The sequence below is a fragment of the Erinaceus europaeus genome, chromosome 12 (assembly GCF_950295315.1).
Source record: "Erinaceus europaeus chromosome 12, mEriEur2.1, whole genome shotgun sequence".
Classification (NCBI taxonomy): domain Eukaryota; kingdom Metazoa; phylum Chordata; class Mammalia; order Eulipotyphla; family Erinaceidae; genus Erinaceus; species Erinaceus europaeus.
In genome coordinates this window covers 86,550,744-86,564,114 of record NC_080173.1, presented here as the reverse complement: position 1 = coordinate 86,564,114, position 13,371 = coordinate 86,550,744, and the positions used below count along the sequence as shown (strand labels likewise).

The window sequence follows — 13,371 nt, the reverse complement described above, 5'->3', positions numbered from 1 at the left end:
GGAGGTACCTCAGTATAGCAGCGGAGCTTCGGATTGCCAAGCAGCGAGTCCCAAATTCAGACCCCTGCCCTGTACGTGCCAGCGCCGCTCTGGTCTCTCTTCTCTCCCTCTTTTTAGTTCATGAAATACATACATATAGTAAAATATATATATTAAAACTGAAACAGAAACACAGATGTTGAGCCTACGGCTTGCAGGGAGGTCAGAATGCAAACAGCAAGTAACCAGACAGGAAACAGAAATGACCCGGGGATTCTTTAGAGAGGATATACCGCTTAGAAATTAAAACAGGTTGGATAAGACTTGCAGACCATGTGCAAAAGTATATGGTGGCTCACAGGCACCGCTGGGATTCGAACCCAGGATCTCCTGTTTACTAGACAGGCGCTTTAACCAGCTAAGCCACGGCGCCACGCGGGTGCATCTTGGCATGTGGTTTCCTTGGCCGGGTCAGATTATTGACAGGTGAGCGACTGAAGTTTTTATAATCGGTTTTTGATCATGCAGGAAAAAGGACAAAAGCAGAAAGTGCAACGGTGGAAGATGCAAATAAAGGTGACGAGAAACTGTTGTAACTCGGTAAAGTTAAAGGTAAAGCAGAAGTACCACAAGCCGACGAGGATGGGATTCGAACCCACGCGTGCAGAGCACAATGGATTAGCAGTCCATCGCCTTAACCACTCGGCCACCTCGTCTGCCGGTAGGCACACTCGGTCCTTCTTTCTGGAAATTGAAGTCTTTCGTCTGTTTAGGTGTGGACACACCCATTACCCTGAAAGCGCTTCTCAAGGTACTGGCCCAACTCCATCAACACGACCCTCAGAGTTCTCACAGCCTGAGTGGTCGCTTAATTCATTTAATTAATTAGTTTTTGCGCTAGTTTGCGATCCTCCTCCCTCAGAGATGCGCGATATGAAAAGAGGAGAGAGAGAGAGAGAGAGCGAGAGAGAGCTGATCCTCAGGAGCCCTGCTATCCGCCCAGATTTATCATGTCCAGATCAGCAGGATCGTCAGCTTTTCAGGACTTCGTGCCAGAATCCTTCTCTTTCTAAGTTTTTTTTTTTTTTTTTTTTTAATCTGATCTAGGTCTGGGTTCGAGTCTAGTGAATCTGAGGGAACTTAATAAAAGTAATCGGTAATAAAGAGAAAATAAAGAGCTCCACTGACCCCGACGTGATTTGAACACGCAACCTTCTGATCTGGAGTCAGACGCGCTACCGTTGCGCCACGAGGTCAGCTGGTCGCGGAACTGGACAGGTCGCTTCATGACCGTTACCTGCCAAGCGGCTAGAGCCGAAAGATCAAAGCATTTTTTTTTTTTTTCCAATTTCGAAAACCCTGCGGGTTTAGTGCCCGCGGTCTCTCAACCTTCCAGAAAGGAACAACAACATGGCCGTCTGCAACCCGCGGTGCTGCGGCTTTTGCGGGTTCTGGGCTCAACTGTCCGTCTGACGCCACACCTGGCGACTGCTGACGTTGAGGTAGAAGGCCCGGGTCCCCTGGAGGGACATACTTGTGCGGGAACAGAACGAAGGACAGATATCTGCTCGCACGTGACGAAGCCTAGCCAGGGTGCGGGGCAACTGCGTGCGGGAGAGACGGATTCCTCCAGCCTTTGGTCTCCTCCTTGGTTGCATATTGCAATCTCCTGGGGAAGCCTCCAAGTAGCCACACACTAGCATGACATTCGGAGATTCTGATTTAAAAGATTCTGATTTAAAAGATTCAGAGTATAACCCTCAGAGCATTGCTTTTGTCACGTTTTGTGATTTGAAGCGTAATTTATATACAATGTAATGAACGCGGCTTTAACTGTATATTATGATGATCCACAGATTACTAGAGTAGTGTATTTCTATCTCCCAGCACAATTACGGGAATAAAATATATATTCAATAAACTTTTTTTAAAATTAATGAATAGTAACTTTAAAACACTAGAATGGACAAAAACCTGGTTTATAGAGGACAAAGATATACCTAGGTTGCTGAAGCTCGTACAGTGAGAGGGAAATGTTTACTATTGAATAAGAATGGAACTTGGGTAAATTAGTTCTGTAATAAGAAATATGGGCTCAGTCTCCAGGTTGGTTCGGAGATGTCCTGTGGCAGGTATGACATGATGGGTCCATTTGAGTACTACTCTCAGATATTTAAATCTCCACTCATGTCACAAGTTTTCAGATTCTAGAAGCCAATAAAGTACTCTTTCCATAACTGTGTTGTCAGTATGGTAATCACTAGGGTGACTATCTAGTATAGGGCTATTAAAATAAAAAATCCATTCTTTTATCCCACTAATCACAACTCAACTGTTCAGTAGCCACATGAAACCGGCTGGCTTCATATTGGACACAGATAATATGGAAAACTTCCATCACAGAAAGCTCATGATGCTCTGAAAAGAACAAATTAGTCATTGATTGAGGATGATAGGGAACCAACTCATTATTCTGAAAAGTGGTAAACAACAGAGGAGACATCACACATTTATCCTGCAGAGAAATCTCTTAAGACCTGTGATAAGCAATGAGATGATGCGGGCACATTTTTATTTACAGAAGAACACCACGTGATAAATGTAGAAGGGATGATCAAAGTAGGCAGCCTTGTTTTGCAGCCCCTCAGAAGATAGTGGAACTAGGCACAGGTGATCAATTAAACTGAAGGTGATGTCCCAAGTTCACCCCTGGCACCACTATAAGCCAGAGCTGAAGACTGTTCTGGTACCAAACAAACAAATAAACACTAGGTGACCAACAGATGAGGACATTTTATAATGGTTTCCTTATTTGACTACAGCTGAATCTAGTATTCTGATTTAGCCCCAGAAAAAGAGGGGGGGAAAAGAAGAAGAAGAAGAGAGAGAGGGAGAGAGAAGAAGAAGGAAGAGGAGGAGAAGGAGGAGGAGAAGAAGAAGAGGAAGAAGAAGAAGAAGGAGAAGAATGAGAAAAAGAAGAAAAATATTAGGCACAACTGTGATGAACTAAGTACAAGCCATCACCCATGATGTAGTTTTACCAGAAAATTAAATGTGAGACCAATCAACCCTTAGATCTAGCAACCAATTAACAGGAAATACAGAGCACAGAGGAACATTTAAATGATACCACCAGAAACAACACACTTAGGGTCTGATGTCTCCAAATAGAAAAACTGGAAAAAAGTGGCCAGGTGGTGGCGTACCTGGTTAAGCCCACACATTACAGTTCACAATGACCTGGGTTCAAGACCCTAGTCTCCATCTGCAGGAGAAAGCTTCACACCGTGGTGAAGCAGGTCTGCAGGTGTCTCTCTGTCTCTATCCCTCTCTATCTCTTCTTCCCTTCCCTCTCAATTTCTGTATCCAATAATAAATAAAACATTAAAAGGGGGGGCGCACCTGGTTGAGTGCATGTGTTACAATGTACAAGAACCAGGGTTCAAGCCCCCAGTCCCCAACTGCAGGGGGTGTCTGTCTGTCTGTCTATCTATCTATCCTTTCCTCCTTATTTCTGGCTGTCTCTATCCAATAAATAAAGATAATAGAATAAAAGTTAGAGACAGCGAGAAATTAAGAGGGTAGGAGATAGGGAGAGAGAGAGAGAGAGACCTACTGTACTACCTCAGCTCTTGCAAAGCTTTCTCCCTGTAGGTAGGGCTTAGGGGCTCAAACCTGGGTCCTTGCACATTGTAACATATGCACTCAGTCAGGTGAGCCACCACTCATCCCCCTAATAAAATTAAAAGAAAAAAAATTGGAAAAAATGGGGCTGGGTGATGGCGCACCTGGTAGAGCATACATGTTACACTGACCAAGGATTAGAGTACCAGCTCCCAGTCGCCACCTGTCGGGGGAAGGTTTACAAGTGGTAAAGCAGTGCTAAAGGTGTTTCTCTCCCTTGGCATCTCCCCCTTCCTCTAGATTTTGGGCTCTCAATGCAATAAATAAAGATAATTAAAAAAAGAAAAAAAGAAAAATCAGAGATAAAGAAGAGAAAACCAGGGGGGGGAACAAGAAAGATCTTAAGGTCAGTGAAATATATCATTGAAATAGTGTACTATTTGCCACATTCTCAACCCAGGTGTGAGCCCTGTTCCTACTACACGGAGAGGTGTTTTGGTGCTGTGGTCTCTTTCACTCTCTCTCTAAAAAAAAAAAAAAAAAAAAAGAAGGGAAAGCTTTGGCGTAAGGATCCCAGTTCAAGCCCCCGTCTACCCACCTGCAGGAGAGTCGCTTCACAAGCAGGGAAGCAGGTCTGCGGGCGTCTGTCTTTCCTCTTCTCTATCTTTCCCTCCTCTCTCCATTTCTCTGTCCTACCCAACAACAACGACATCAATAACAACAATAAAGCAACAAGGGCAACAAAAGGGGAAAAATAAATAAATCATTTTTTTAAAGGTGTGGGGGGAAGCTGGAGGTTGGGGGGAAGCTGGAGGTTGGGCGGTAGCCCTGTGGGTTAAGCACACATGGTGGGAAGCGCAAGGACCAGCATAAGAATCCCGGTTTGAGAGCCCCGGCTTCCCACCATTTATATTTATATATATATATATATAAAGTGTCATTATGGGGTCAGACAGTGGCTCAACTGCTTAAGTGCTCATATTAAAGTACACAAGAACCTAAGTTCAAACTCCACACCTGTAGGGGGAAAGCTTCATCAGTGGTGAAGCAGGGCTGCAAGTGTCTTTGTTTCTCTCTCTATCTTCCCCTCTCTCTGGATTTCTGGTTGTCTATCCAATAAAAAAAAAAAGTTAAAGAAATGTCATTATGTAGTTTCAACACTTAAAAAAATATTTATGTATTTCCTTTTGTTGCCCATGTTGTTTTATTGTGATAGTTATTGATGTCATTGTTGATGGATAGGACAGAGAGAAATGGAGAGAGGAGGGGAAGACAGAGGGGGAGAGAAAGATAGACACCTGCAGACCTGCTTCACCACCTGTGAAACAACTCCCCTGCAGGTGGGGAGCTGGGGGCTCAAACCAGGGTCCTTATGCCAGATCCTTGTGCTTTGTGCCACATGCGCTTAACCAGCTGCACAACTGCCCAACTCCTCGTAATTTCAACATTTAGGAGTTCCAACAATTAGAGAGTCTTGCTCCTAAAAGTATTTCCTTTTTATAAAGTAATATAATGTTTCTCTTTTTTTTAAAAAATGCAGTATTTATTTATTTTCATGAGACAGGTACACAAGAAAGGTACAGAGAGATACAGAAAGACAATGAGAGAGAGTAGAGCACTTTTCAGTTCTGGCATATGTGGTACTGGGTATTGAAGCTGAAACCTCAGACCTCAGACATGAAAATATTTTTATATAACCATTATGCTATCTACACAGCCCAGGCAATCTAATATCTCAGTAACATCAGAAAGAACTAGGAAGAGTGCTGGGCAGTGGCGCATCTAGTTAACTGTAAATATTACAGTGTGCAAGGACATGGGTCCAAATCCTGGTCTCTACCTTTAGGGGGAAAACTCCACAAAATGGTGCTGCAGGTGTCTCTCTGTCCCTCTTTCTCGTTTTTCTTTTCTTTTTCTTTTTCTCTGTCCCCCTCCATCTTCATCTATCCACTAAATAAATTTAAAGAAAGAGAGAGAAACCACAGCTTCCTTTCAGTGCAATGGGGGGTTGGGCTCAAAGTTAGGTGGAACAAGTCTAGCCCAATGACAATGCATTTTAAGACCTAGAGGGGAAAATTTATTTATTTGTTTATTTATTTATTTATTTTCTTTTTAAATATTTATTGATTTATTCCTTTTTGTTGCCCTTGTTCTTTTATTGTAGTTATTATTGTTGTTGTTGTTATTGATGCCGTCATTGTTGGATAGGACAGAGAAAAAAGGAGAGACGAGGGGAAGACGGGGGAGAGACAGACACCTGCAGACCTGTTTCACCGCTTGTGAAGCGACTCCCCTGCAGGTGGGGAACTGAGGGTTTGAACTGGGATCCTTACAGTGGTCCTTGAGCGCCTTTGCTGCATTTTATAGAAATTTCTGTTTTGTTTTAATCCTTTTGGCTTGAGCACCTTTCATCTCTGGCTTGTAGTGGTAATGGGATTGAATGTGAGACCTTCAGACGTCAGGCATGAGTCTGTTTTGTAAACTGTTACTGCTACTTTCTCAGTAGCAGTAACAGTTTTCTTTTTCCTTCCTTCCTATTGATTGATTGCCTCCAGGATTATCGCTGGGACTCAGTGCCTGCACTACGAATCCACTGCTCCAGGAAGTTATGTTGCTGCTACTGTTGTTGGATAGTACAGAGAGAAATGGAGAGAGGAGGGAAAACAGAGAGGAGGAAAGATATTTGCAGACCGGTTTCACGCTTGCGAAGCAACGCCCCGCCCCACATATGGGGAGCTGGGGGGCTCAAATAGGGATCCCTGTGCCAGTCCTTGTGCTTTGCACTATATGCACTAACTGCCCAGCCCCCTGCTGAATAAAGTTTAAAGTGTCGGGAGTTGGAGTCGAGCAGTAGCACAGCGGGTTAAGCCCAAAGCGCAAGGATCAGAGTAATGATCTCGGTTCCAGGCCCAGGCTCCCCATCTACAGGGGAGTTACTTCACAAGTGGTGAAGCAGGTCGCTGGTGTCTTTCTCTCCCCCTCTCTGTCTTCCCCTCCTCTTTCCATTTTTCTCTGTCCTATCCAATAACAACGACATCAATAACAACAATAAAGCAACAAAGGCAATAAAAGGAAATAAATAAATATTTTTTAAAAATTTAAAGTGTCTATAGGGGGTTGGGGAGACAGCATAATAGTTATGCAAATGCTTCCATGCCTGAGACTCTGAGCTCCTGTGTTCCATCCCCAGCATCATCATAAACCAGAGCTAATTAATACTCATGTCTCTCTCTCGCTGTATCTTCCCTACATTAAAAATAAATAAATAGCGCTAGAGAGATGACATAATGGTTATGTAAGAGACTCTCAAGTCTGAGAATCTGAAGCTCCAGGTTCAATCTCCAGCACCACCATAAGCCAGAACTGAGCAGTGCTCTGATATCTCTGTCTTTCTCTCTGTATAGCTCTTTCATTAAAATAATAGAATGTATTAAACAGATTAAAAATAAATAAATAAATAAATAAATAAATAAATAAATAAATAGGGAGTCCGGCGGTAGTGCAGCAGGTTAAACGCACGTGGCGCAAAGCTCAAGGACCCATGGAAGGATCCCGGTTCCAGCCCTCACAAACAGGGGAGTCCCTTCACAGGTGTTGAAGCAGGTCTGCAGGTATCTATCTTTCTCTCCCCCTCTCTGTCTTCCCCTCCTCTCTCGACTTCTCTCTGTCTAATAACAACAACTACTACAACAACATTAAAAGACGAGGGCAACAAAAAGGGAAAATAAATAAATATTTAAAAAATAAATAAATAACCCACCTGCAGGGGAGTCACTTCACAGGCGGTGAAGCAGGTCTGCAGGTGTCTGTCTTTCTCTCCCCCTCTCTGTCTTCCCCTCCTCTCTCCGTTTCTCTCTGTCCTATCCAACAACGACGACAATAATAACTACAACAATAAAACAACAAGGGCAACAAAAGGGAATAAATAAATAAATAATAAAATATTTTTTAAAAATTAAAAAATAATAAATAAATAAAATGTATATATTTTTAAATGTCTTATGGGGACCTGGTGGTGGTGCACCTAGTTGAGTGTACATGTTACAATATTCAAGGACACAGGTTCAAGCCCAAGATTTCCACTCACAGAGGGATAGCTTTAGGAGATGTGAAACACTATTGCAGGTGTCTGCCCATCCTCACTTTCCCTCTCAATTTCTGTCTCTATCCAATAAATAACAAATAATAATATTTCAATAATTTTCATTATCTTTATTTATTGGATAGAGACAACCAGAAATCAAGAGGGTAAGGGGAGATAATGGGGAAGAGAGACAGAGAGACACCTGCAGCACTGCTTTACTGCTTGCATAATTTTCCCCCTGCATGTGAAGCCCAGGGGCTTGAACTTAGATCCTTGCCCATTGTAACATGTGCTCAACCAGCTCCACCACCTAGTTGGGTCCAAATAAAAATATATATTTTTGATATTTATTTCCTTTTTGTTGCCCTTGCCTTTATTGTTGTAGTTATTATTGTTGTTGATATCGTCGTTGTTGGATAGGACAGAGAGAAATGGAGAGAGGAGGGGAAGACAGAGAGGAGGAGAGAAAGACACCTGCAGACCTGATTCACAGCCTGTGAAGGGAACCCCCTACAGGTGGGGAGCCAGGGGCTCGAACCGGTCTCTTTACTCCGGTCCTTGTGCTTTGCACCACCGGAGCTTAACCCGCTGCGCTACCACCCAACTCCTAATAAAAATGTTTTTAAGGGGAGTCGGAGGTAGCGCAGCAGGTTAAGCACAGGTGGCACAAAGCGCAAGGACTGGCATAAGGATCCCGGTTCAAGCCCCCGGCTCCCCACCAGTAGGGGAGTCGCTTCACAGGCGGTGAAGCAGGTCTGCAGGTGTCTTCTATCCTTCTCTCCATCTCTCTGTCTTCCCCTCCTCTCTCCATTTCTCTCTGTCCTATCCAATAACAACAATAATAACTACAATAATAAAAACAAGGACAACAAAAGGAAATGAATACATGTTAAAAAAATTTTTTTAATGTTTGTTACTTCTTACCCACTCTTGCTTTTTTGAGAGTGTACTATCTCTTTAATTAAGTTTTCTATTCAGTTCCTTATTTTATTGTGTTCTACCTTTCCTTAACTAAGTATATTTTCTACCCTTGTGGGGTTTGGAATCCTGTTGTTTTTTTTTCTCACTTCCTGAGGTGAAGTTCCTTTTCTAAATAAATCTATGTTCCTTGCTTTAAAACAAAAGTGTTTTTTTTTTTTTTTTTTGGAGGGGGGGAGTTGGGCTGTAGTGCAGTGGGTTAAGTGCATGAAATTCAAGGACTGGCTTAAGGATCCTGGTTGGAGCCCTCAGCTCCCCACCTGCAGAGGAGTCACTTCTCAAGTGGTGAAGCAGGTCTGCAGGTGTCTATCTTTCTCTCCCCCTCTCTATCTTCTCCTTCTCTCTCCATTTCTCTCTGACCTATCCGTCAACAGCAACAATAATAACCACAGCAATGATAAAAACAAGGGCAACAAAAAGGAAAATAAATATTTTTTTAAGTTTTTTTTTGGGGGGGGACACAGACTCTCATGCCTGAGGGTCAACAGATCCAGGGTTCAATCCCCCATATTAGTACTATAAGCCAGAACTGAGCAGTGCACTGGTTTAAAAATAAAGAAATTGAATCAATGATTCGGAAGGGCTTACATGCTCTGAAGTGAGATTGGGGAGAGAAATGGCTTTTCTGGGAGTAGACTGGAAGGTCTTCTAGACTGTAATCTTACAGGACAGTAAGAGACAGAGCTTCCATGATGCAGGGACCCAGGTTGAGGCCCAAAGGTCAGTGAAACCACCACCAGTAAAAGGATCTTGGGTTGTAGTTGGTCAGAGTTGGATGCTCACAGCTAAGAGAGATAAGGAAACCTGAGGTGCATTTGTTACTCTGCTTCCCCGAGTCGAATCGAGTCACAGGGTACCATTCTCATCCTCTAATCTTCCCAAAGCATGCCCTTCATTCATATCCTATCCTTTTTTTTTCTTTTTTCTTTATTTATAAAAATACTGAGGCGGGGGAGATAGCATAATGGTTATGCAAACAGACTCTCATGCCTGAGACTCCTAAGTCCCAGGTTCAATCCCCCACACCACCATAAGCCAGAGCTGAGCTGAGTTCTGATGTTTCTCTGTGTGTGTGTTTGTGTGTGTCTCTCTCTGAATCTCTCTCAAAAATAAATATAAGTAAATAAATAAATAAAAATAAAAAAGGAAACACTGACAAAACCATAGGATAAAAGAGGTACAATTCCACACAATTCCCACCACCAGAACTCCGTATCCCATCCCCTCCCCTGATAGCTTTCCTATTCTTTAACCCTCTGGGAGTATGGACCCGAGGTCATTGTGGGATGCAGAAGGTGGAATGTCTGGCTTCTGTAATTGCTTCCCTGCTGAACATGGGCATTGACAGGTTGAGCCATACTCCCAGACTGCGTCTCTCTTTCCTTAGTGGGGTGGGGTTCTGGGAAATCGGAGCTCCAGGACACATTGTCCAGGGAAGTCTGGTTGGCATCATGCTAGCATCTGGAACCTGGTGACTGAAAAGAGAGTTAACATATAAAGCCAAACAAGTTGTTGACTAATCATGAACCTAAAGACTAAAGTAGCGCAAATGAAGATTTGGAGTGTGTGTGTGTGTGTCTCCATTCTGTAGATAGTTAGTAGGCATATTTTAGTTATATTCCAAAGGGCCTGTGACTATACTAGTTTTTTTTTAAAAAAAATATTTATTTTCCCTTTTCTTGCCCTTGTTGTTTTAACATCGTTGTGGTTATTACTGTTGTTGTTATTGATGCCGTTGTTGTTGGATGGGACAGAGAGAAATGGAGAGAGGAGGGGAAGAGAAAGACACCTATAGGCCTGCTTCATTGCTTGTGAAGAGACTCCCCTGCAGGTGGGGAGCCGGGGGCTCGAACCGGGATCCTTACGTGGGACCTTGCGCTTTGCACCACATGCACTTAACCCGCTGCTGCACCACCATCCAACTCCCACTAGTTTTTTTTTCCTCCTGAGCCTGAAGTCTGATATGCAGGTGGATCCTAGTCTGGGGCGATGATGTCATAGCTGGAAAAAGGACCAGAAAACTTCATCTGGAAAGAGAACAGCTCCCTAATATGGGAAAGGTGTATAAATATTGTTGACTGGGAGTCGGGCTGTAGCGCAGCGGGTTAAGCGCAGGTGGCGCAAAGCACAAGGACCGGCATAAGGATCCCGGTTCGAACCCGGCTCCCCACCTGCAGGGGAGTCGCTTCACAAGCGGTGAAGCAGGTCTGCAGGTGTCTTATCTTTCTCTCCTCCTCTCTGTCTTTCCCTCCTCTCTCCATTTCTCTCTGTCCTATCTAACAACGACAACAACAATAATAACTACAACAATAAAACAACAAGGGCAACAAAAGGGAATAAATAAATATATATATATATATATATATATATATATATATATATATATTGTTGACTGTAAACCCCATCGATTTGATCTGATCTGGGGCTCATATTCAACTTAGGAGCCTATGTGACCTCTGCATCCCTGTAGATCTGAGCTCACATTCTGTGGTCATCACTAGGAACATTCCAAGCTGCCCCAATATCAGGACCCATCTTCCTCAGGTGTAGCATAGAGTATGTTGTCCAGGCTCCCTTCAGAGTATGGAACATTCTCTACTGTTGTTGACCCAAGTTGAGGGCAAGGTGCCATGGGGGTCCACAAAGGGATCTGTTTTGTTGTTCCTGATATAGATGACCAGCAACAATGGAGAGAGGGATTTCTTCGAGGTCTAGGCCCATCATGTCTGTTTGGGAATCTCAGGACTCCCCGACTAGGGCCCCAGCTTGATAGTGACTAAAGAGTCATCAATAAAGTATGCCAGTCTCTTGCCCTTGTTCAGCTTTTGCCGTCCTTACTTTGATAAGGATAGCTTGGGAGTAAGTGAGGGAAGTATAAAGGGAAATAGGTGAGGAGGGTATCTAAGCCTAAGTGGACACTATTTCATTATGAAATTCACACTGACTCACTGCAGACTATCGTGTACTTTTGCTTTCAGGGACCTGGTCTATATCTAGGTTTTGAGACTTTGTTGGGAAGTGAAACACCTGGAATGGAATTAGAGAATCCTATGAAAGGAAAGTTCTCACCTGAGTAATGAGGCTGAAGGGTGGACATTCCATGCCTGATGTCTCTGGACACAATCTGAAGTGAAGCATACCGAGGTGGTACTCATTGTGTTGATTAGGTTAGGATCAACAGATGCGATATCATTTGGTATCAATTGAGAGAAGCATGCAGGAAAGTGACCCCCACTCTAGAGGTTCCAGGACTGGGGAAATATAGGCTCTATAGAAGAAGTGGGAGGTTTCTGTCTTAGGGTTTAAGAAGGCAATAGCTATTTATTGCTATAATCATATTATTTGGCAATTGGATTAACTTTGAAAATTCCTTTGTTAGGATTTGCTGTATCATACACAACATCACCATAATTTATGTCCTTTGACATTATTTACATATAGCTGTGCCACCGGTTGCTTCTGTTCTCCCTCATCTAAGCTTTTTTTTTTTTCTTTTTCTTTTCTTTATTTAAAAAAGGAGACATTGTGGTCCAGGAGGTGGTGCAGTGGTAAAGCTTTGCACTCTCAAGCATGAGGTCCCGAGTTCAATCCCCAGCAGCACATGTGCCAGAGTGATATCTGGTTCTTTCTCTCTTCTCCTGTCTGTCCCATAAATAAATAAAATCTTAAAAAAAAAAAAAAAAAAAAGGAGACATTAACAAAACTGTAGGATAGGAGGGGTACAACTCCACACAATTCCCCCCACCAGATCTCTATATCCCATCCCTCCCCTGATAGCTTTCCCATTCTCTAGCCCTTTGGGAGTATGGACCCAACGTCATTGTGGGGTGCAGAAGGTGAAAGGTCTGGCTTCTGTAATTGCTTCCCTGCTGAACATGGACATTGACTGGTAAATCCATACTCCCAGCTTGCCTCTCTCTTTCCCTAGTAGGGTGGTGCTCTGGGGAAGCAGAGCTCCAGGACACATTGGTGGGGCTGTCTGTCTAGGGAAGTCTAGTAGGCATCATGCTGGCATCTGGAACCTGGTGGCTGAAAAGAGAGTTAACATAGAAAGACAAACAAATTGTTGAACCATTATGGACCTGAAGGCTGGAACAGTGCAGATGAAGTACTCACTGGGGTACTCACTGCAGACTATTGTGTACTTCTGCTTTCAGGTTATATTTTGCCCTAGTTTATGGATACGTGTGAACATATGCTCTGCCTCAGGGGACCTGGTCTATATCTAGGTTTTGGGACTTTGTTAGGAAGTGAACCACCTGGAATGGAATTAGAGAATCCTATAAAATGAAAGGTCTCATTCCTTCAGGTTGTTATTCCACACCTGAAGTCTCTGGACACAGTCTGAGGTGAAGCATGCTGGGGTGGCACTTATTGCATTGATTAGGTTGTGATCGGCAGATGCAATATTATTTGACATGAATTGAGAGAAGCATGCAGGAAAGTGTGCCCCATCTATAGTGGAAATGTGAGGTTCCTGCTGACTTAGGGTTCAAGAAGACAATGGATAATTATTGTTATCACCACATTATTTGGTAATTGGGTTAACTTTGAAAGGTCCCTTTGTTAGGGTTTGCTGTGTAACCTTGTCTAAGCTTTTAAGAGAGTCAACATATCAAAGACTCAGTCTAGGGAGTCGGGCTGTAGCGCAGCGGGTTAAGCGCAGCGGATTAAGTGCAGGTGGCGCAAAGCACAAGGACCGGCAT

General features: G+C 43.3%; 3 non-coding genes across 3 annotated transcripts; all 3 read right to left on the bottom strand.

The window, feature by feature from the left end:
* Nucleotides 1-338: 338 nt before the first annotated feature.
* On the bottom strand, nt 339-412 carry TRNAT-AGU (transfer RNA threonine (anticodon AGU)). Its single transcript has one exon. It is a non-coding gene; the product is annotated as a tRNA-Thr (tRNA).
* A 201-nt stretch (nt 413-613) lies between these two features.
* Nucleotides 614-695, bottom strand: TRNAS-GCU (transfer RNA serine (anticodon GCU)). The gene has a single exon. It is a non-coding gene; the product is annotated as a tRNA-Ser (tRNA).
* Nucleotides 696-1,163: 468 nt separating this feature from the next.
* Nucleotides 1,164-1,235, bottom strand: TRNAW-CCA (transfer RNA tryptophan (anticodon CCA)). The gene has a single exon. It is a non-coding gene; the product is annotated as a tRNA-Trp (tRNA).
* Nucleotides 1,236-13,371: the final 12,136 nt, after the last annotated feature.